Raw genomic sequence first — 21,147 nt, forward strand, 5'->3', positions numbered from 1 at the left:
CGCTAGAGGTCGGCAAAGAGGCTCGTCATGCCGGTGGGCAAGTCGTGCTCAAGAGGGCCCGTATACGGGCCGTTGCCAGTTAAGAGAATTTATTAAAGTAACAGAAATTAGAACAAGGCATACGCTGTGTTGACACATTTATTAATATTACTATGTGAATACTTAGGAGAGAGATCAACTCAACTCAGTTAGTTATTACTATGTGAATACTTAGGACTTAGGAGAGAGATCAGCTCAGTTAGTTATTACTATGTGAATACTTAGGAGAGAGTAGAGCTGCCGCGGTATTGATATTTTCCTTACCGCACGAATTTGCGAAATATTTCCTACCGCCGCGGTAATTACCGCACAGTGCGCACAAAAAAAAAAAAAAAGTTTGAATGCATTTTTTTTTTTTTTTTAGTAGTAGTAGTCTACTCTTATAGCCTGCCTCTAGTCTAATGGCGCTTTTCCACTGCATATTACCTACTCGACTCGACCCGCTTTAGGCACCTGGTACTTCGTTCCTTTTCCACTGCAGCCAGGTACTACTCCGTTTGGGGAATGGGGATGCAGGCGGGGCCGCCGCCGCTCGCTTGTGTACACTGAAAGCTCCGTGGGCATAGATGTCCGAGGGCTTGCAGCAAGCCAGAGTTTAACACAGTTTCAATCAATCAATCAATAACAACATTAACCAGACTCTCGTTGCGTCTATTCTGCCAAAGCTAACGTTACCTCTCATTGTGTATTCTACCAAGCAAACCCGGGTTTAACGTTACCTCTCGTGTATATCGGATAACAACAACAAACTTAACACATCAGCGATCTTGTTGTGACACTAAACTCTCCGCTCGGTGGTAAATTGGGTTGATGTCGGTTTTGTTTCATCAATAAATAAGGCAGAATACACAGTGAATCCATTCTTTTTTGTTTATTGCACTTGGTTCTGTCGCATACAAATCCTGAATGAAATGCATCCTTAGCGAGGCAGTAAAGATGGCGGCGTTCTGTTTTCGTTCAGAGGCTACAAAGTGTGACGTGTCGAGTAGGGGGTATCTGCAGAGCCAGGCTGGACCAATAGGGTCGCTTGGAACCGAGTAGGGTATATCTGCAGAGCCGCAAGCCGCAAGCCAACTTTATTATTATGATAAAAAACAGCGGTGACGCGGTATTCAGCCTAACTCTGCGGTGAGCGTGATGCAACAGCGATACCGCGGTAATGCGGTTATCGCGGCAGCTCTAGGAGAGAGATCAGCTCAGTTAGTTATTACTATGTGAATACTTAGGAGAGAGATCACCTCAGTTAGTTATTACTATGTGAATACTTAGGAGAGAGATCACCTCAGTTAGTTATTACTATGTGAATAACTTTATTATGAGAAATCAGATCAAAATGTTCCCAGGCAGGGAAAATCTCCTCTTTCTAGCTCGTTCCATCACAAAAAAAAGAAGCTGGAACAGATAGCAAACAAATGTGCAATAAATGCCTAAGTCGACGCAGTGTGAGGTCATAGCTAGGTGACTATTGCGTTTTGTTGCCCCATTATCTCAAATCGCAAGGCAAATGTCCTGAATCAGTCACGACTGTCATGTGGTACGACCGGCAAGCGAAGTTCAACGTCACCACACATATGTCATCAACACGAGCCTTGATACACTCCACATAAATTCCCGGATTATTCAACAAACGCTTTGTGTGTTTGTGTTTACAGTGTGAAGTCTCTCTGTGGCAGAACTCTACTGGACCAAGACTTTCTACTAAAACATCTGGATCAAAACGTTCTTCTTGTGTAAACAGACATCAGACTGGACACCACAACATCTGTAATGTACAATTATGTTTACTTTGCTTTCCTCTTATTGCTCCTTCCTTGCAGCTGCGGTGCTTGAAAGGAGCCTTGAAGTTGTACAATCCCACCTTAATTGTAATAAAATCCAAATGTTTTACATTTATAGTACTTTACCATCTCCATGGTCAACTAACTACTAGCATCTGCAGCGACGTAATTCTCTTCACAATGAAAGATTACATTTCTCCCAATACCCGAAGCTACCCCTGATAGCTTTATATAGCTGTAAAGACATTCATTGTCCATAGACCACCACTTCCGGTATTCTGAAATCATGGGAGATAGAGCGGGGGGAGAAAATGAACGCCCATGGGGAGTAGGTGCTGAAAAAAATTACTATATCTCAGGCGTATAAAAGTCTATTAGATCATGTCTCCAGCACCTCCACAGCCGTAGCTACAATCACGTAACGTCAAGGCTCTCATCCACATTCATTCATTTTCTCCCCCCGCTCTCTCTCACATGAGCTCAGTGTAACGCGGAAGTGCAGTGGTCTATGAATTGGTCAAAAATAATGGAGAGCTCTTCTGAGATACACATACGTAGTAAAACATCAGTGAAATAAAGCTGCTGTTTGATAGTGTTATATTTTTCTTGACAAGTGATTGACAATTGACAATACAATTGTTTAGCCCAAGAGTAGCTTATTGATAATTTGTTTGTAATATGTTTATCAGATCAACATAAGCATAATAGATCTAAATAACTTAGTTAGTTCACACCTTATTTCACATTCAATTCAGTTTTATTGTCATTGTATAATGAGCGAGGCATATACAACAAAATTGACAGTACAGGGCAATCAAATTAAAATACACACATAAATCATCATCATCATAAGACACTTAAAAATACCTAGATAAAAATATGTATAAGAATATCTAGGAAACCTATAGGAGACATTAGAGTAGACGGTAATGTGCAGCATTCATGGTGGTAGTCAGGTAAACTGACGGTGCATAATAGTGCATGTGATGGGTAAAGTGGTTAGAGTGCAGAGTTCATCAGGGCTACAGTCCTGGGAAAAAGGCTGTTTTTGAATCTCGTGTTGTGAACCCGGAGACACCTGTACCGTTTCCCACTTGATAGGGGAACAAACAGTCCATTGCAGAGGTGGGTGGGGTCAGGATCATGTTGCACCCTCTCTGCATGCAGCGCTTCAGGTAGATGTCCTTGATAGACGGGTAATTGGGTGCTGATGGTGAACTCTGCAGCCTTAACTACCTGCTGCAGGGCCTTCTGGTCGGCAGCGGTGCAGTTGCCATACCACGCCGTTATGCAGGATGTTAAAATGCTTTCTGTAGCGCAGCGGTGGAAGTTGGCGAGGTGTTTTTGTCAAGTTTCTTTAATAGTTGTCATACAGAAGTACAGAATACTTTTATACACAATGCTTCTTACTGTTACACTCCAGAGACTGTGCAAGACAAGATAAGTATGAAATAAAATAACATAGTATAGCATGTAAATTAGAAGTAAAAAAATGAGGTCACAGTGTTCAGTATAGACATATGTACAGTGTTCGATGCAGAATAGACGTAACTGAGTTACCATATAATATACAATATACTATGCAGTGTACTAATATACAATACTATATAGTGCAAGGCAGAAATGGGATGAGGTGCAATTTAGGTACAATTTACAGTAGGTGTACCGTGTACGAGTTGTAGTGCAAATCCTTTATCAATAAATATAAAGTGTGTTTGTGTGATCTAAAGTGTGGAGAGTGGGTGCTGCAGTGTGTTGTTTGTTTAAGTGAGTGTTGTGACATGTTGGCTCTTTTTAGCCTCCTCAGAAAGTAGGTGTTGTTGGGCCTTTATCAGGGAGGAGGTGTTTTTCGCCTTTTTTTTTTAATCTTTTATTATCAAAAATATAATTTTATTTTATTTATAACATATATTTCCTCATTTCATCCAGTCATTATTTCACTTCATCATTTCATCACATGAATGAATGAAGTTTATTTCAAGCCATTTAGCAAAAAACAACACACAAATCAGATTAGGGCTGAAGCTACAAGCTTGTAAATGCCCTAAACCAGTGCATCATCTTAAATGTATCGCTGATCTTCATTATCGACCAAACTTTCTTTTTGAACAATTGATCTAATCAATTTGTTTCGAAACACATGGTTAACCATCCACGGCATACTTCTCAAGAATAAGTTGTTTGTGCATCCTTTTGAAATTAGCAGTATTTTCTTCTTTCTTTTAACTCCTCTGGTAGACGATACCACAACTTCACCCCACAGATAGATATGCACATGCTCTTCATAGTGGTGTGTACAGTCTGCTGTTTTAAGTTAAATCTCCCTCTGAAGCAGGGACGTGCACAGGACTTTTAAGGGCCCTTTTCGGGCGGGGGGCCCCCTTTTTATGCTTTTTGGGGGTTTTTGGTGATCAAATATTGAATATTGAACTATAATAATCAGTGCAGGAGCTCACTTATCCTTGAAAGACACTTTTATCACTGACTTAAAAGGCCCATACATCTCCAGAAATGTTCAGGGGGGAGGGAATAAGTGCTTACCCTACAGACTCCAAGAAGTGCTGTATATTCTGTATTGTTTAATATAAATGCATTTTTTATTCCAATCCCGATTTGTATTTGAGATTCCCAAATCCCATCGGACTTGACTTCTTCGTGTCCCTCAATGAGTGTAATACCAGCATTCAACTGTATGCGCCACAGCGGTTTCTATCATCATCATCATCACCACCCACGCTATGCATAAAATATATAGGTCCACGGAGAGGCACGCTGAGGAGGCTGTGCAAACTGCAATGGAATATGGGGCATCTCTCTCTCTTTACCTAATATTTTTATTCTATCCTGACATTTTTCAGTTGGAAGGGCAGTCTATATGCGTAACGATAAAAAAAAAAACGCTTTTTTTTTTTTTTTCAAAAAGGGCACTTTTTTGATGAGGCTCAAAAAGGCAGGTGCTCAAGCACCCCTTGGCCTCTATGTGTGCACGTGCCTGCTCTGAAGTTATATCCCCCTTCTCGGGGAACAAAATAAGTACCCGCCAACCGCCAATGGCGGGCAGATTTACGGTTTGGCGACTAACAATGAGAGGTCTGCCCGCCACCCGACAAGAACAAGTTTCAGGTTGAAAAAACCCTCAGCTCGGAACTAGGCAAAATCTGCATATGGCTCGCTGATAACAAACTATCATTACACATGGGCAAAACAGAGTCCATTCTCTTCGGTTCAAATAACAAACTCAGCAAGACCGACGGCTTCTCAGTTACAGTGGGTGACAATATTGTCACAAGGAAAGACGAAATTACCTACCTGGGTTCCATCCTAGAGGCAAATCTTTCCTGTGACAAAATGGCATCCAATGTAATAAAAAAAGTCAACCAACGAACTAGATTCTTGTACCGGATCTCCTCTCTGGTAAACAAGAATACCCTGAAGACTCTGGCAGGAGCACTCATTCAAGGGTACTACGACTATGCTTGCACCTCATGGTACCAAAGCACCTCAAAGGTGCTAAAAACAAGATTACAAACATCACAAAACAAACTGGTCAGACTACTACCTGACCTTACCCCCAGAACCCACCTCACCCCTGCCCACTTTGACAACCTAGGATGGCTTAGAGTAGACGACAGAGTACAGCAACTTGCAATGGGCCTGGTCTACAAGATACACTATACGACTCTTAAAGAGCACCTACGGGAGGCTGCAATTCAAAACTGGCCACCGTAAATGCCCAAACCCCCCACCACCTCCTAATAGACAGTCTCCTCCCCACTGCATGTATATATTCTCTCCCCGCCATATGTATATTTCTCTCCCACCCACCCACCCCCTCCAAATGTACAGTCTCCACCCCACCGTATGTATATTTCTGCAATTCGAAACTGGCCACCGTAAATGCCCAAACCCCCCACCACCTCCTAATAGACAGTCTCCTCCCCACCGCATTTATATATTCTCTCCCCGCCATATGTATATTTCTCTCCCACCCACCCACCCCCTCCAAATGTACAGTCTCCACCCCACTGTATGTATATTTCTCTCCCACCCACCCACCCCCTCCTAATGTACAGTCCCCTCCCCATCATATGTATATACTCGGTCAGGATCTATGGGTAACAGTACTGTATATTTGAATACCGTTTATGTCACAAATGTATCAGTACTAAATACCTGTATGTCCCTATGCCATAAATGTCATGTATGTTGTGTAGGTCATAAATGTCTATGAATTGAAAATGGGGGACCCTGATGTAAACAAGACAAACGTCTTTCTCTGGTCTGCATCCCCTTAACAATTGTATGTATTGAGCCGTACTGTATTGTACCCATTCTGCAATCTGTTAAATAAAGATTTCATTCATTCATTCATTCACCTGGCATGTAGTTCATATCGATACTCTTATTTTGAAAATCCTGTGCGCGTCTCATTTCCGCCCCAAGCGCAGCTCCAGTCATATCTATGGCTCCGGCAGCTAGCAACGTTCGGTTCATATGATACTCTTATTTTGAAAAAAACCCGTGGCAACTCCCCGAGTCATATCCGCCCAGTCCGTGCTTCTGCTCGCATTAAAGCCGAGCTGGGCTACACAGCAGTCTGGGCTGTACACTGCGAGCATCTCGTCGCAAATTGCCCCCTAATCTGGCCGGTGCGAGTGGAAAATATCATCTGGGGGCAAGCTTGCGAGTAGTGATTGCAACCCTTCATTCGCATTTCACTCCTAAATTAATCCATACAAATTGGATAAAACATTAGCCTACAACCAGGGCATAATGTTGCGGTTGTAATTGCATTAGACAGACCAGCGCGGACCTTTAATAACATGCAATTTGATTGACACGAGCAATGGGCTAACGTTAGCTGCTATCCACGGTATCTATTAGGATTATGCTAAGCTAACTAGCGTTAGCTGCTGCTAACCCTGGACACCAGTCAAAGTGGACTCCACAACACTAGTTCCATTCGGGAGGAAAGGGGGTGAGTTATATTGACAACGCTTGACAACAGAAGTTTAAACATAACTTCATATTTATTGGTTATTCGTTTCTGTTACTGTATATCATCCACTTTCCATCTCCGTCTGTTAAACTCTTCCTGTTTACATTCGAGTGTGACGTCATCACATACGGCAGCTTAGACGATCAAAACGCAAAACTAGAACAAAACCCGGGGGGGGGGGGGGGGCTGGCTCTCTCATTCGTTCTCGCCCCCTCTCTCTCTCTCTCTCTCTCGCTCTGATTGATTGAAAACTTTATTAACAGATTGCAGAATGGGTACAATACAGTACAGCTCTCTCTACATTCAATTATTTAAAGTAGCCAAAGGTTACAGACAGTATAAATACTAACTGGATAGTTGATGATATAAACATTTAATTTCATTATCTGAAATATTCTAAAATCATTAAGTCTGCTATAAGCCATTATCCCTTTGTGTGTGTGATTATTATTTTCTCACAGTAGTGTGTGTGTGTATATATATATATATATATATATATATATATATATATATATGTGTGTGTTTGGCTAAAGTGGATAGAAAACACAGTACTGTGCAAAAAAAAGGCACCCAAAAGTTTTTATATAAATGGTCTTAGATGTAAATACATTTTTTATTTGTGTCAGTAGACTACTCTTAGTACATTAATTAAATTATTTTTTAAAGCATCTTCATGGTTTAATAATGCAAACATATGTTGCAGGGACTTATTATAATCATCATATTGGCGTGACTGTATGCATCAAAGGGTTAAATCAAGCATTTTTAAGTGCTTTAGAGGAAATGTCAAAATATTGCGATATATATCGTGTATCGTGATATGGCCAAAAAATATCGCGATATCATTTAGAGGCCATATCGCCCAGCCCTACTATAATGGTAAAATAGTTATTTAAAAATGTGCCCCTAAAAAATATTCTTTGCCCCTAAATTTCTCATTTAGGGGCAAGTGTGCCCCTAGTGAAAAAGCTTAGCGTACAGCCCTGGCAGTGCGCCTATTTTGCGAGCCGAAATAAGTCTGTGGTGTTTTTTTTCTTTCTCACAAAGGGTCAAATGCATCTAACATGCGTTGCATCGTTGCCATTCCTTTATGCCCACATCGCCCGAAATGACCGTTACGTTAGCGTAAACTAACAAGCTAATCCTGATCAGAGGCAGAGCCATAGAGCACAGGAGACGGTGTGGACTGGGTAGAGCTGCCGCGGTATTGATTTTTTCCTTACCGCACAAATTTGCTCAATATTTCCTACCGCAGCGATAACCGGGCAAAAAAAAGAAAGAAAAAAAAAAGTTTGAAAGCATTTTTTATAAAAAAATTTGTCTACTCTTTATAGCATATAGCCTGCCTCTAGTCTAATGGCGCTTTTCCACTGCATAGTACCTACTCGACTTGACCCGCTTTAGGTACCTGGTACTTCGTTCCTTTTCCACTGCAGGTACTACTCCGTGTGGGGACGCTTGTGTACACTGAAAGCTCCGTGATCATAGCTATGTCCGAGGGCTTGCAGCAAGCCAGAGTTTAACACAGTTTCAATCAATCAATCAATCAATCAATAACAACATTAACCAGACTCTCGTGTATATTCTGCTAAAGCTAACGTTACCTCTCATTGTGTCTATTCTACCAAGCAACCCGGGTTTAACGGTACCTCTCGTGTCTATCTGCTGACGTTAGCGTTAGCATTAGGCTAACAACAACAAGCTTAACACATCAGCGATCTTTTTGTGGCACTAAACTCTCCGCTCTGTGGTAAATTGGGTTGATGTCGGTTTTGTTTCATCAATAAATGAGGCAGAATACACAGTGAATCCATCCTTTTTTGTTTATTGCACTTGGTCCTGTTGCAAACAAATCCTGAATGAAATGAATCCTTAGCGAGCCAGTAAAGATGGCGACTTTCTGCTTTTGTGCAGGACGCTCCAACGTGTGACGCGTCTCTCTTCTGACCAATCGGTGGTCTGCAGTGTTTAACGTGACTTTTCTGGTACCACTTCTACCCAATTGGGTTGCTTGGAACCTCGACAGAGGAGTAGGGTATATCTGCAGAGCCGCAAGCCCAACGAGACAGGGTACTTTATTATTATTATTATAAAAAACAGCTGTGATGCGGTATTCAGCCTAACGGCCCAGGCACACAGCACACGAATGAACACGGACGGGCGGCTGCCGCTTCACTTCCGCTCCCATGTTAACGGACGCTACTGTGCACACTGGCCGCAAGCGGGAGCGCGCCTCGCGGGCGGCTCCCGGGCGGCAAGCTATCTTTTCCGCTTCAATCGGATTCGAGGTGGCGCGGGAGGCGTGCGCCACGCGCATTGTCACAGAAATACAATTGAATATCTGCATTATTACCACAGATATAGATGTTGTTCAACCAGCTGTGTCTGTATCTTTCCCAATGCAAATAGGTCCCCCCATGCCTGGCCTGACACGTGAAAGTTCAATAGTTGTGACAAATACACTCAATATCTGCATAGATGTTGTTCTAGAACTTTCCACTTTAAAAAAATCTTCAACTCGGGATTCACACCTCTCCCAATGCAAATGAGCGCGAGTTGGTTATCCAATCAGAGAATACATACAGGAGGAGTGGTGACAAATTAATATCATCGAAGAGCATGCAGACAACAGCGACGATGGACGACACTAGGTTAATTGTTGAGGTAGAGAACTTTCCAGAGATATATAATCCACAACATGAGTTCTACAGAGATAATATACGGAGAGAAAAGGCATGGGAAGCTGTTGGTACAGCTTTGCGACAAAAACGTAAGTATTTTAGAACTATTTGTTTATCTTTGCTATTTATTTTGTGTTTGATAGATTGCTTGAAAAGTGTATTAAGCAGATTGCAGGATGGGTACAATGCATTCTCTCTGTAATTATTATTGGAATTACTATTGCTATATTATACAGATTCCATATAGCACTATATTTCATAACTTTGCAAAGAATGACATGCAGTCTCATAAGCACATGTAGCAAAGCCCCCCCCACACCACCATCTTCTCAAAAGACCTACAAGCCAATACTTTGATTATTCGTGTGTGTGTGAGGGGGCGTAGCAGCAGCCAGCCCAATTTAACTTAATGTTTAACTCTAGGTATGGGCCATATTTATGTTTAAATATTGTCTTAAAACAATACCCTTTATCTGTTAGTTTAAAACTATTTGTTAATGTATGCTATTTCTTTTACAGATTCCATATAGCACTATATCTCCTAACTTTGCAAAGAATGACATGCATTCTCAATAAGCACATGTGTCCCCCCCCCCCCACACCGCGTCTCTACAATTCGTAGCCGCATTTCTGCAGACCCCTCTCTGATTGGTTGAGGCCATTTCTGCAGACCCCCTCCCATTTCTGCAGACCCCTCTCTGATTGGTTGAGCGAAGCCCCTCTCTGATTGGCCCCCCGCATGAGCCGAGACAAGCTCCTCTAGCCAGGAGTCGAAACTCCGTTAACTCCAGAGAGAGAGGCTGAAAACCCACGGTTGTTGCCCGACGGATGGGAGCCGAATCCCGGATCCGAGTTTTCTGATGAATAGCCCCAAAACATGGAGGTCGCGAACGCAATTTATACGCATGGAAGTATTGATTACGCCATAACGAATCATTAAAAAAATATACTGTTAACTGTAATATGTTGTGTGTGCCTTTACACATGTTGGATAGGATTATGTAATTGGTTTGTATAGCTTCGCGTATAACGTTATTTCGCGTGACTTCATGGTTTATTCACATTTCACAACACAGCCAGCGTTCAACTTGTTTACACTCCCCACTTACTGTACAATGTAACATTTAGATTAACCCAGTTGTCTATCTGTATGTCATATGTTATCATGAATTGAACATGGGGGGACCCTGATGTAAACAAGACGATGAATTGAAAATGTCTAGGCCTACCACAAGTTCAAAATCTGGTATGTCATAAATGTCTAAATGTAGCAGTACTGTCCATCTGTCTACCTGTATGTCATATATGTTATCATGAATTGAACATGGGGGACCCTGATGTAAACAAGACGATGAATTGAAAATGTCTAGGCCTACCACAAGTTCAAAATCTGGTATGTCATAAATGTCTAGATGTAGCAGTACTGTCCATCTGTCTACCTGTATGTCATATATGTTATCATGAATTGAACATGGGGGACCCTGATGTAAACAAGACGATGAATTGAAAATGTCTAGGCCTACCACAAGTTCAGGGTATGCATCCAGATTAGATTCACATGGCGGAGTACAGGGAAAACGTTCATCATTGCTGACGCGTATTTTAAGATTTGCTGCCATATTAATGTGCGGCATCTTTTTTCTTTTTTTGGCGCGAGCACCGCGATAACCTTACAACACGTACCTGAGAGGGGCTTTGCTCAAACCAAGCGCGTACCTTAAAAGGGGCTTCGCTCAACCAATCAGAGAGAGGCTTCGCTTAACCAATCAGAGAGGGGTCTGCAGAAATGCGGCTACGAATTGTAGAGACGCCCCCACACCACCATCTTCTCCAAAGTTTCCATTGGTCTGCAGAGAAAGACCTCCTGCTGAGCACCATCTTCTCACAAATGTACACTGCCCTGCAGAGAAAGCCCTTTAACAAAACACAGACAGACATAGTGGCCAGCTTTACCTGACTCCACCATATAAGTATAATGGTTATTGTTATTAACATAATAGATGAGTAATAATATGCTCATAACATAGCCTACATAGAAAAAATAAATAAATAAAACATTATTTGTGGATAAGTATTTATTAAACTTCTTAGAACACAACAATCTAGATCATGTTGTCCTGCCAGGACACACTTCCTTCAGGGGAGTTGAAAAACTTGCTTAGTTTCTCCCGCACTTCGTAAGACCCCCCTGTACCCCTGTGACCACCCATGCTTCTAGGCCCTCCTAGGCGCTCACCTCTTTCAGCAACTTCATCAAGCCACCTTTGGTCCTCTGTGGGGGACAGAAGCAAGTTGTGCAGTATGCACGCTGCCAGGATCACTTTGTCTGCCTTGTCTGGCATCATCTTTATTTTGGTGTGGAACACCCTCCACCTCGATGCCAGGATGCCGAAGGCACACTCCACCACCATCCTTGCCCTGGAAAGACGGTAGTTGAAGATGCGCTTAGGTCTTGGGAGGTGTTGTCCTGGATATGGCCGCATCAAGTAGGGCTTGAGTGGGAAGGCAGCATCCCCAACCATGGCGAATGGCATTGGATCCTGCATGCCAGATCCAGGTAGAGGGGTGTCAGCAGGCACATGGATGGTTTGGGCTGCCAACCCTTTCCCAAGATTGGAATTGGCAAAGACCCCTCCATCGCTTGCCCTGCCGAAGTCTCTCACCTGTACATTGATGAACCGGTAGTCGGCATCCACCAACGGCAAGAGAACAATTGAAAATGTCTTCTTGTAGTTGAAGAACAAACTCCCCGATCCATCAGGTGCCTGGATCGTGACATGTTTCCCATCAAGTGCCCCGAGACAGTTGGGAAAGTTCCACTTCTCCCAAAATGTAGATGCAATCTCTCTCCATCTCTCCTCTGTTGGGCTGGGGAACTGTGTGGCCATCATCTTCGTCGCAATTGCGTTGCACGTCATGTGCACGGAGTCCCTGGTTGTCGACCTTCCCAGGCGGTAACTGAAGGCGAGGCTGGCGAAAGTCTCCCCTGTTGCCAGGAACCTGTGTAAATACAAATGACAAAGGAGTGTGTTATTTATTTTATTTGGTTATTAAACATTGCTTTTTTACTCTGTTACAGCGGATGATTGCAAGACGAGGTGGAAGAATCTTCGTGATTCCTTTGTCAAAACAAAGCCGAAGCCAGCACGAAGCGGCTCTGGGGCCGGCACTAACCAGAAAGAGTGGAAGTATGCCAAGATTATGGCATTCTTAATACCTTTTGTGCAGCCCAGAGGGTTAGTAGCAACAATTTATTATATTTTACTCTGTTTATATTTATTCAAAAATGCATATATTCTACATTGATGTAATAATTTCTTATTTAGAGTAATTATCTATAAAATAGGAAATCTTGTGTAAAATTAATAAATTGTAGTTATTTAGGTCCCAAATAATAAATTGTTTTTAAATCTGTTTAGCTCCACCACCAGTCTGCCGCGTCCAGACCTGGAAGAGCTCGCACTGTCATCCAGACCTGGAAACCCAGTGCTGGAAAGGCCTGACACACCCACCCACAGCTCCAGGTCAGGTTCCCCCACAGGACAATCACAACAGCGACATCGATCACGGTCACGACATATACTCGATGTTCCCCCACAGGACAAGCGGCGGCTCCTCCTGTCCAGCAGCCACTACGTCGAACAAGGACAAGACAGTTCACCAGAGACCCATCCCAGCAGCTGTTGGATTTTGTCACTGCACCACAACCTCCAACTCCACCACATGTCCCTACCACTGAAGAACAGATGTATTTTTTTGCAATGAGCATAGTCCCCATTCTGAATAGATTACACCGACCACAACAGGACAGTGCAATCGTAGACATACAAAGCTATTTATCAAACGTGGAGGCAGAGCAGTCTGCTTCACAGCCTGAACAACACCCCCGACAAACACCTTCCTACCCCATCAAGTTCACGCCACCATCAACCCCCCGGACTAATACCTTCCTACCAGCCATCAGCTTCACGCCACCTTCAACCCCCCAGACAAATACCTTCCTACCAGCCATCAGCTTCACGCCACCATCAATCCCCGGCATATTTTTTTGCTTTTTTGCATGTGCAAGACTGGCAAGGGGTGGTTTGGAGGGGGTCCGGCACGACCCCCTTCCACGGCAATTTTTTTTTTACATTTAATGAACACCTGTACGTGCAATTTCCTGCAATATAGAGCCTTCAATCTTGACCAATAAAGCTGCTCTTTTCACTATAAAACTCAGTTTATATTGCAGTATGATAGCCAATTACTATAATAATAATAATAATAATAACTTTCCCCATCCTCCCGAAGCCCCTCCGTTCACAGCAGCAACAAGCCAACAACAACAACATCATGACCACATCAACACGGGGACCCTGATGTAAACAAGACAAACGTCTTTCTCTGGTCTGCATCCCCTTAACAATTGTATGTATTGAGCCGTACTGTATTGGACCCATTAAGCAATCTGTTAAATAAAGTTTTCATTCATTCATTCATGAAAGATTCACTAGCTAATGGTTAGGTAACGCTAAGCACGGCGGCTCGGCTTGCATCACTAATACGATAAATATTCAGTTTCAATCTGTTTGCGCATTTAGTATACAGTCAGTGTTCGACTTACGTTATGACTTGCTCCATTTGGTGTAAAACGCTGAAGGATAATCCTCAAAGCGAATGTTAAATCCAATATCCAGGTAAGGCATTCAAAACAACCGCCTCCCGAATACGCTCATGACGAGGGACATTCAAACAGCTGTTTTCGCACCAGCCGCCTCCCCCATTCCAACACGTTGTGGTACCGTCGAATGCGCTGCGTCTCTACATTTCGTAGCTCCAGTTCTGCAGATCCCTCTCTGATTGGTTGAACTCCATTTCTGCAGACCCCTCTCTGATTGGTTGAGCGAAGCCCCTCTCTGATTGGTTTAGCTCGTCACATGGTAAAAGGCAAAAGAAATGTACTACCAGATTTGCGTATAACGTTATTTCGCGTGACTTCGCGGTTTATTCATAACGTTATGCACATTTCACAACACAGCCAGCTATCAGAAACTGTCAGAAACTGTACATTGTAACGTTATAGGTTTATTCACAACGTTATTCACAACACAGCCAGCTGTACTGTACATTGTAACGTTATAGGTTTATTCACATAACGTTATTCACAACACAGCCAGCTGTACTGTACATTGTAATGTTATAGGTTTATTCACATAACGTTATTTCACGTGACGCGTTCAACTTGTTTACACTCCCCACTTACTGTAACTGTACCATGACGCACTCCCCACTTAACTCAGTTAATGCCTTAACTAGACAGTTACAATGTAACATTTAGATTAACCCAGTTAATGCTTTAGACCAGGGGTTCCCAAACTTTTCAGGCCGGGACCCAGAAAATAAGGCGTCAGAGAGCCGCGGCCCAATGCACATCGTCAGGCTTTTTTTTTTTTTTGCCATGTGACCGATTTTTTAAGCCAAATATCACTTCAATCCTATTAAGTTAGTTATTCATTTATGTGCTATTTATGAGAGGGCTAACTTGTTGCAAAATAATAATGATAATAATAATAATAGCCTCATTAAAATACTATTGTTGCTTCGGTTGTTTTCAGCGTTTTATGTGCATAATCTGTCATTTAGTTTGAAATGTTCGTTGAAATAAGTAGATTTTTCGTTTTTGTTTATTTATTAAAGGGGAACTATCTTATAAATGGCCTTTTTGAGTGTTTAGCATTGTTTCCTAGCCATGTGAACTTATATTAATATGATCTATGTCTCAAAATTCTCATATTGGCGCATTCTTCCAATTCTCCTCTCACAATATTCACCCTCACTGAACTGAGTAGTTTGAAAATGTGCCTATATGTGATGTCATATAGTCACTGCTGCATGTTAATGTTGAGATACAAGATGAGCTGCACACAGTGGCTGGACCTGGACCTGCCTCCCAGGCTCAAAACGGCTCGAAATCTTGAGGTAGAAAAATGCTGTTTTTGAGGACTTGATTAGAAATACAAAACAATGAATAAAAAATATATATATATTACAGAGGTGTTCCATAGACTCACAGGAATTGTGTAAAAGTGCCCAAATAGTGAAAGAAATAGTAAAATAGTTCCCCTTTAAGTTAATATAAAACCATATAGTCACATTTTTTAATACAATAGAATAGAATTTTTGAATACAACTAGAAACACCGTCCTGGCCAGTTCAGTGGCCTGACAATATTTTTTTTTATTTTTTTTTTATATCATCTCGTGGCCCTCCCGTGGCTGCTCGCGGCCCACCTTTGGGTCGCGACCCCGACTTTGGGAACCACTGCTTTAGACCGTTACAATGTAACATTTAGATTAACACAGTTAATGCCTAACTGTACTGTCTTATCTGTATGTCATATATTTTACGATGAATTGAAAATGGGGGACCCTGATGTAAACAAGATGAAAGTCTTTCTCTGGGGTCTGCATCCCCTTAACAATTGTATGTATTGAGCTGTACTGTACCCATTCTGCAATCTGTTAATAAAGTTTTCAATCAATTCAATCAATCAATCAATAACTAGACAGTTACAATATAACATTTAGATTAACACAGTTAATGCCTAACTAGACAGTTACAATATAACATTTAGATTAATTAACCCAGTTAATGCCTTAAGAGAGAGAGGCTGGTGGTCAAGTCAAGAGTTTTATTTGTCACAAGTTGTTTATTTGCATACAAGTTTACAATGAAATGCGGGTGGTCTTGCATAATACAATAGTAATAACATAATAGAATCCAATAGAACGACATTGTGCAATAAAACAAGTAAACAGAGTAGGGCATATCGGTATATGTACATAAGTTATTTAGGTCCTGTCAATAGTATTTTTTTAATGATTCGTTATGGCGTAATCAATACTTCCATGCGTATAAATTGCGTTCGCGACCTCCATGTTTTGGGGGTAGTCATCAGAAACCTCGGATCCGGGATTCAGTTCCCATCCGTCGGGCAAGAACTGTGGGTTTTCAGCCTCTCTCTCTGGAGCTTAACAGAGTTTCGATTCCTGGAGGAGCTTGTCGCGGCTCATGCGCATGCGCGCGCTCAACCAATCAGAGAGGGGTCTGCAGAAATGGAGCTCAACCAATCAGAGAGGGGTCTGCAGAAATGGAGCTACGAAATGTAGAGACGCGAATGCGCTTATGCTCTGGGGGAGGGACCGTGGGAGGCACTGGATCAAACCATTAATGTGGGGGGTCACACAATCTTTGGAAACTTAAAAACTTGCTATTAAGTGTCATTGCGTATTATTAATTTGATTGAAATTACGGTTAGATTTATATATTGGGGGGGGGGGTGCATATATCATATTTTTCATATGATCAAAAAGTGGGGGAGCAAAACCAGACGTTTGCCCCCCCCCATGTTCAATAGTGGTAGAGCAGATGCTTTGAATGCTCCATTGGTCAGGCGTCTATGACCCCCGGGACAAACACCTTCCTACCAGCCATCAGCTTCACACCAAGAACAACACCCCAGACAAACATCCTACAATCGGCTACTAACATCACCTCTCCCAACAGCACCTATACATTCCTCAGAGGACACAGAAGATTTGACTCCCTCCACTTCCTTTCTCCAGTTGTAATGTAACAATTTTTTTGTTAATCTTTCAAGTTCAAGTTTCTTTATTAGTTGTTATACTGAAGTACAGAATACTTTTATACAAAATGCTTCTTTCTGTTACGCTCCAGAGACTGTGCTAGACAAAAAGAGATAAGTATAAATTAAAATAAGTATAGCAAGTATAAAATAGAAGTCACGTACGTAGACACAAGTGTTCAGTCTGTACATATGTACAATGTTCAGTGCAGAGTAGAAGTAACTGATATACTATTATACAATATACTATATAGTGCAAAGCCGAAATGGGATGAGGTACAATTTACAGTAAGGTGTAATGAGGTATGGGTTGTAGTGCAAATTCTTTACCAATAAATATAAAGTGTGTTTAGGTGTTCTAATGTGCTTAAAGTGGGTGCTGCAGTGAGTTGTATGTTTAAAGTGAGTGAGTGTGTGCGTGTGGATGTGTGTGCTGTGAGTGCATTTGATGGTTGTTACATAGTGTTATTGTTCGTTGTAATGTAACATTTTTTTGTGCAGCAGCGTTATATTAATAATTTTTCACTGTTTTTCACTGTCTGCACGTATTTTTTATGCACAGTTCTTATGTTTCTTATATTCTTTTTTTAATAAATACTTTCAAGTACATTTATTTAATATGGTCTCTTTGTTTGTTTGTGGGTGTGTGCAAATAATACAAACAATTGATATACCTGAGGGTCACAGCAAGCCATTGCTTTGGTTCGATGGCAGGCCGCCAAGTTGTGCTGCATCTCTGTAGGTCAGGACAGACAAAAGCCAGGACGTGGTCCATCTGTTCCGCACTCATCCGGAAGTATTGGTGATGGCGTTCACTATCCATCCTCAATTCCCGAACAAGATGGTAATAAGCACCCTGCTCCCTCCTTCTCTGGTTAATGGGATGCACCCAGATTCTTCTCCTCCTCTGTTGCATTTGAAGCAGGATATAAAGTGCAAGCGTCTTCCTTTTAGGGTAGTCTAACTCGCACAGAAACAAAAACAACAACAAAATGTGGAAATTAGAACAATTGTATTAACAGATTACAGAATGGGTACAATACAGTACAGCTCAATACTAACAACTGCTGATGACCTCAGTGCTCTGGGGTACAAACATGCTTAAAATTGGTTGACTTTTCTTTACATTAGTTCATCAGAACATGATACTGATGATAATGATACATGAAAACTTTATTTAACAGATTGCAGAATGGGTACAATACAGTAGGCCTACAGCTCAATACATACAATTGTTAAGGGGATGCAGACCAGAGAAATACGTTTGTCTTGTTTACATCAGGGTCCCCCATTTTCAATTCATAGTGATACAAATACAACACTGTATTTAGAGATTAGTTTGAAGTAAACAACAATGTATTTTTTTATAATCCTGGAAAAAGAGGTAAGATGTTGGTAACAGTGTAAATATTTACTTACCCAATGGCATTATGTAAGCGAAAGTCGATGAAATAAACTCAATGAAATAAACTCTAGTCTGTTGTCTATGCTCTGTTGAATGTGCATTCCTCCGTGCGCTTCCGCGCGCTATATCGTCGGAGGTGTGTCTGGCCAGGCGCGCGATCCCGTGCGTGAAATTCGTGCACGTTCAATGTGCCCGAGCCGTAACTCTGCGGTGGGCGTGATGTAACAGCGATACCGCGGTAATCGCGGCAGCTCTAGGACTGGGGAAAGGGAAATGGGGGGGGGGGGGGACTTTACCTTTCTCTGTGTGTGTGCGTGCGTTTGGAAAGACGAAGTCACTAGTCAGGACTCAGGACAGGAGTATATCATAGTAAACTGAGGATGGACAGATAATGTTGATATTCAAATATAAAAAAGTTTCGAGAGTGGAAGTTTGAAGACAGACTAGACTACAATATGATGCAGGGGTGGTGAGTTGAAACAGTGTGTGTCCCAACCCCACTTCTATGTTTCAATAAATTCAAGTTCAAGTTTCTTTATTAGTTGTCATACAGAAGTACAGAATACTTTTATACAAAATGCTTCTTTCTGTTACGCTCCAGAGACCGTGCTAGACAAAAAAGATAAGTATAAAATAAGTATAGCAAGTAAAAAATAGAAGTCACGTACGTAGACACAAGTGTTCAGTATGTACAATGTTCAATGCAGAGTAGAAGTAACTGAGTTACCATACAATATACTATATAGTGCAAAGCAGAAATGGGATGAGGTACAATTTAGGTACAATTTACAGTAAGGTGTACTGAGGTATGGGTTGTAGTGCAAATTCTTTGCCAATAAATATAAAGTGTGTTTAGGTGTTCTAAAGTGTGTAGAGTGGGTGCTGCAGTGAGTTGTTTGTTTAAACTAAGTGAGTGTATGGATGTGTGTGCTGTGAGTGCATTTGATGGTTGTTGCATAGTGTTATTGTTCGTTGAGCAACCTGATGGCCTGGGGATAGAAGCTTCTTCTGAGTCTTTCTGTGCTTGCCATGAGACTCCGGTATCGCTTGCCTGACCGCAGCAGTTCAAAGAGGGGCAGTTGTTTGGGTGGCTGGAGTCTTTGATAATTCTCTTAGCCTTACCCATGCACCGCTTGTTGTAAATGTTCTGGAGAGTGGGAAGCCCCCCTCCAATTGTGCGCCCGGCTGAACGGGCCACTCTCTGTAGTCTGCTACGGTCTTGTGCGGTGCTATTCCCAAACCAGGAGGTGATATTGCCAGTCAGGATGCTCTCTATTGTACATGAGTAGAAGTTCTTAAGGATCTTCTGACTGACTTGGAACTTCCTTAGGCGCCTGAGGAAGTAGAGGCGTTGCCGTGCCTTCTTCACAACACTGCCAATGTGTGGTCCATGTCAAGTCCTCGGATATGTGGACTCCGAGGTACTTAAAACTGTTCAGTCTCTCAACCGGTGGCCCGTCGATGCTGAGGGGGCTGTAGTCCCTGACCCCCGACCTCCTAAAGTCCACAATCATCTCCTTTGTTTTTCTGACGTTCAGGTAGGGCTGGGCGATACGGGCTCTAAATGATATCGCGATATTTTGACATTTCCTCTAAAGCACTTAAAAATGCTTGATTTAACCCTTTGATGCATACAGTCACACCAATATGATGATTATAATAAGTCCCTGCAAAATATGTTTCCATTATTAAATCATGAAGATGCTTTAAAAAATAATTAAATTAAAATGTACTAAGAGTAGTCTACTGACACACTAATACATTTTTTTATTTACATCTAAGAAATGTATATAAAAACTATTGGGTGCCTAAGACTTTTGCACAGTACTGTGTTTTCTATCCACTTTAGCCAAACACACACACATATATATATATATATATTAAACTATTAAACTAAATAAGACTCGTGCACATCTGGTTGGACCCCGACTGGAGGTGCAGGTCAGCGCAAGAGAGATATATAAACTAAAAGGAGAATACCTTCAAGGGAAAGAAGGGACCGCACACTCCACAGGACTGGTTTTTGCTTTTTTATTGTTGCACAACGCGTTTCGCTATCGCTGAGGAAGCGATAGCGAAACGCGTTGTGCAACAATAAAAAAGCAAAAACCAGTCCTGTGGAGTGTGCGGTCCCTTCTTTCCCTTGAAGGTATTCTCCTTTTAGTTTATATATATATATATATATATATACTACTGTGAGAAAATAATAATCACACACAAAGCCTTACAAAGGGATAATGGCTTATAGCAGACTTAATGATTTTAGAATATTTCAGATAATGAAATGAAATGTTTATATCATCAACTATCCCACTTTAAATGAGAGAGAGAGATTGCGTTTTGAGCGTATAAGCTGCCGTAGGCGATGATGTCACACTCTAATGTAAACACAGGAGGTTGAACACACGGGATCATCCCTATGTTCCCCGGGTTCCTATGTTCCCCACTTTGATTGATTAATAGATTGAAAATTGTATTAATTTTTATTATTTTATTAATTATTAATGTCCGCCTTGTTTCGAACGGTTAAGCTTAGGCCCTCTTTCGAACTGGTTAAGGTTAGAGTTTGGAATCAGGGCTGGTGGTCTAAAATGTCCAATCAATCAAAGCAGGGAACA

At 41.8% G+C, this 21,147-nt stretch overlaps 1 long non-coding RNA gene across 1 annotated transcript in view; it reads left to right on the top strand.

Moving 5' to 3' along the window:
- Positions 1 to 1,690: 1,690 nt before the first annotated feature.
- LOC311241498 overlaps positions 1,691 to 21,147 on the top strand; it is a 57,691-nt gene continuing 38,234 nt past the window's right edge. Inside the window, exon 1 of the long non-coding RNA XR_014620549.1 lies at positions 1,691 to 1,803. This is a non-coding gene — a long non-coding RNA (uncharacterized lncRNA). The remainder of the gene's footprint in view (positions 1,804 to 21,147) is intronic.

The sequence above is a fragment of the Notolepis coatsorum genome, assembly GCF_963971535.1.
Source record: "Notolepis coatsorum genome assembly, chromosome: 15".
Classification (NCBI taxonomy): domain Eukaryota; kingdom Metazoa; phylum Chordata; class Actinopteri; order Aulopiformes; family Paralepididae; genus Notolepis; species Notolepis coatsorum.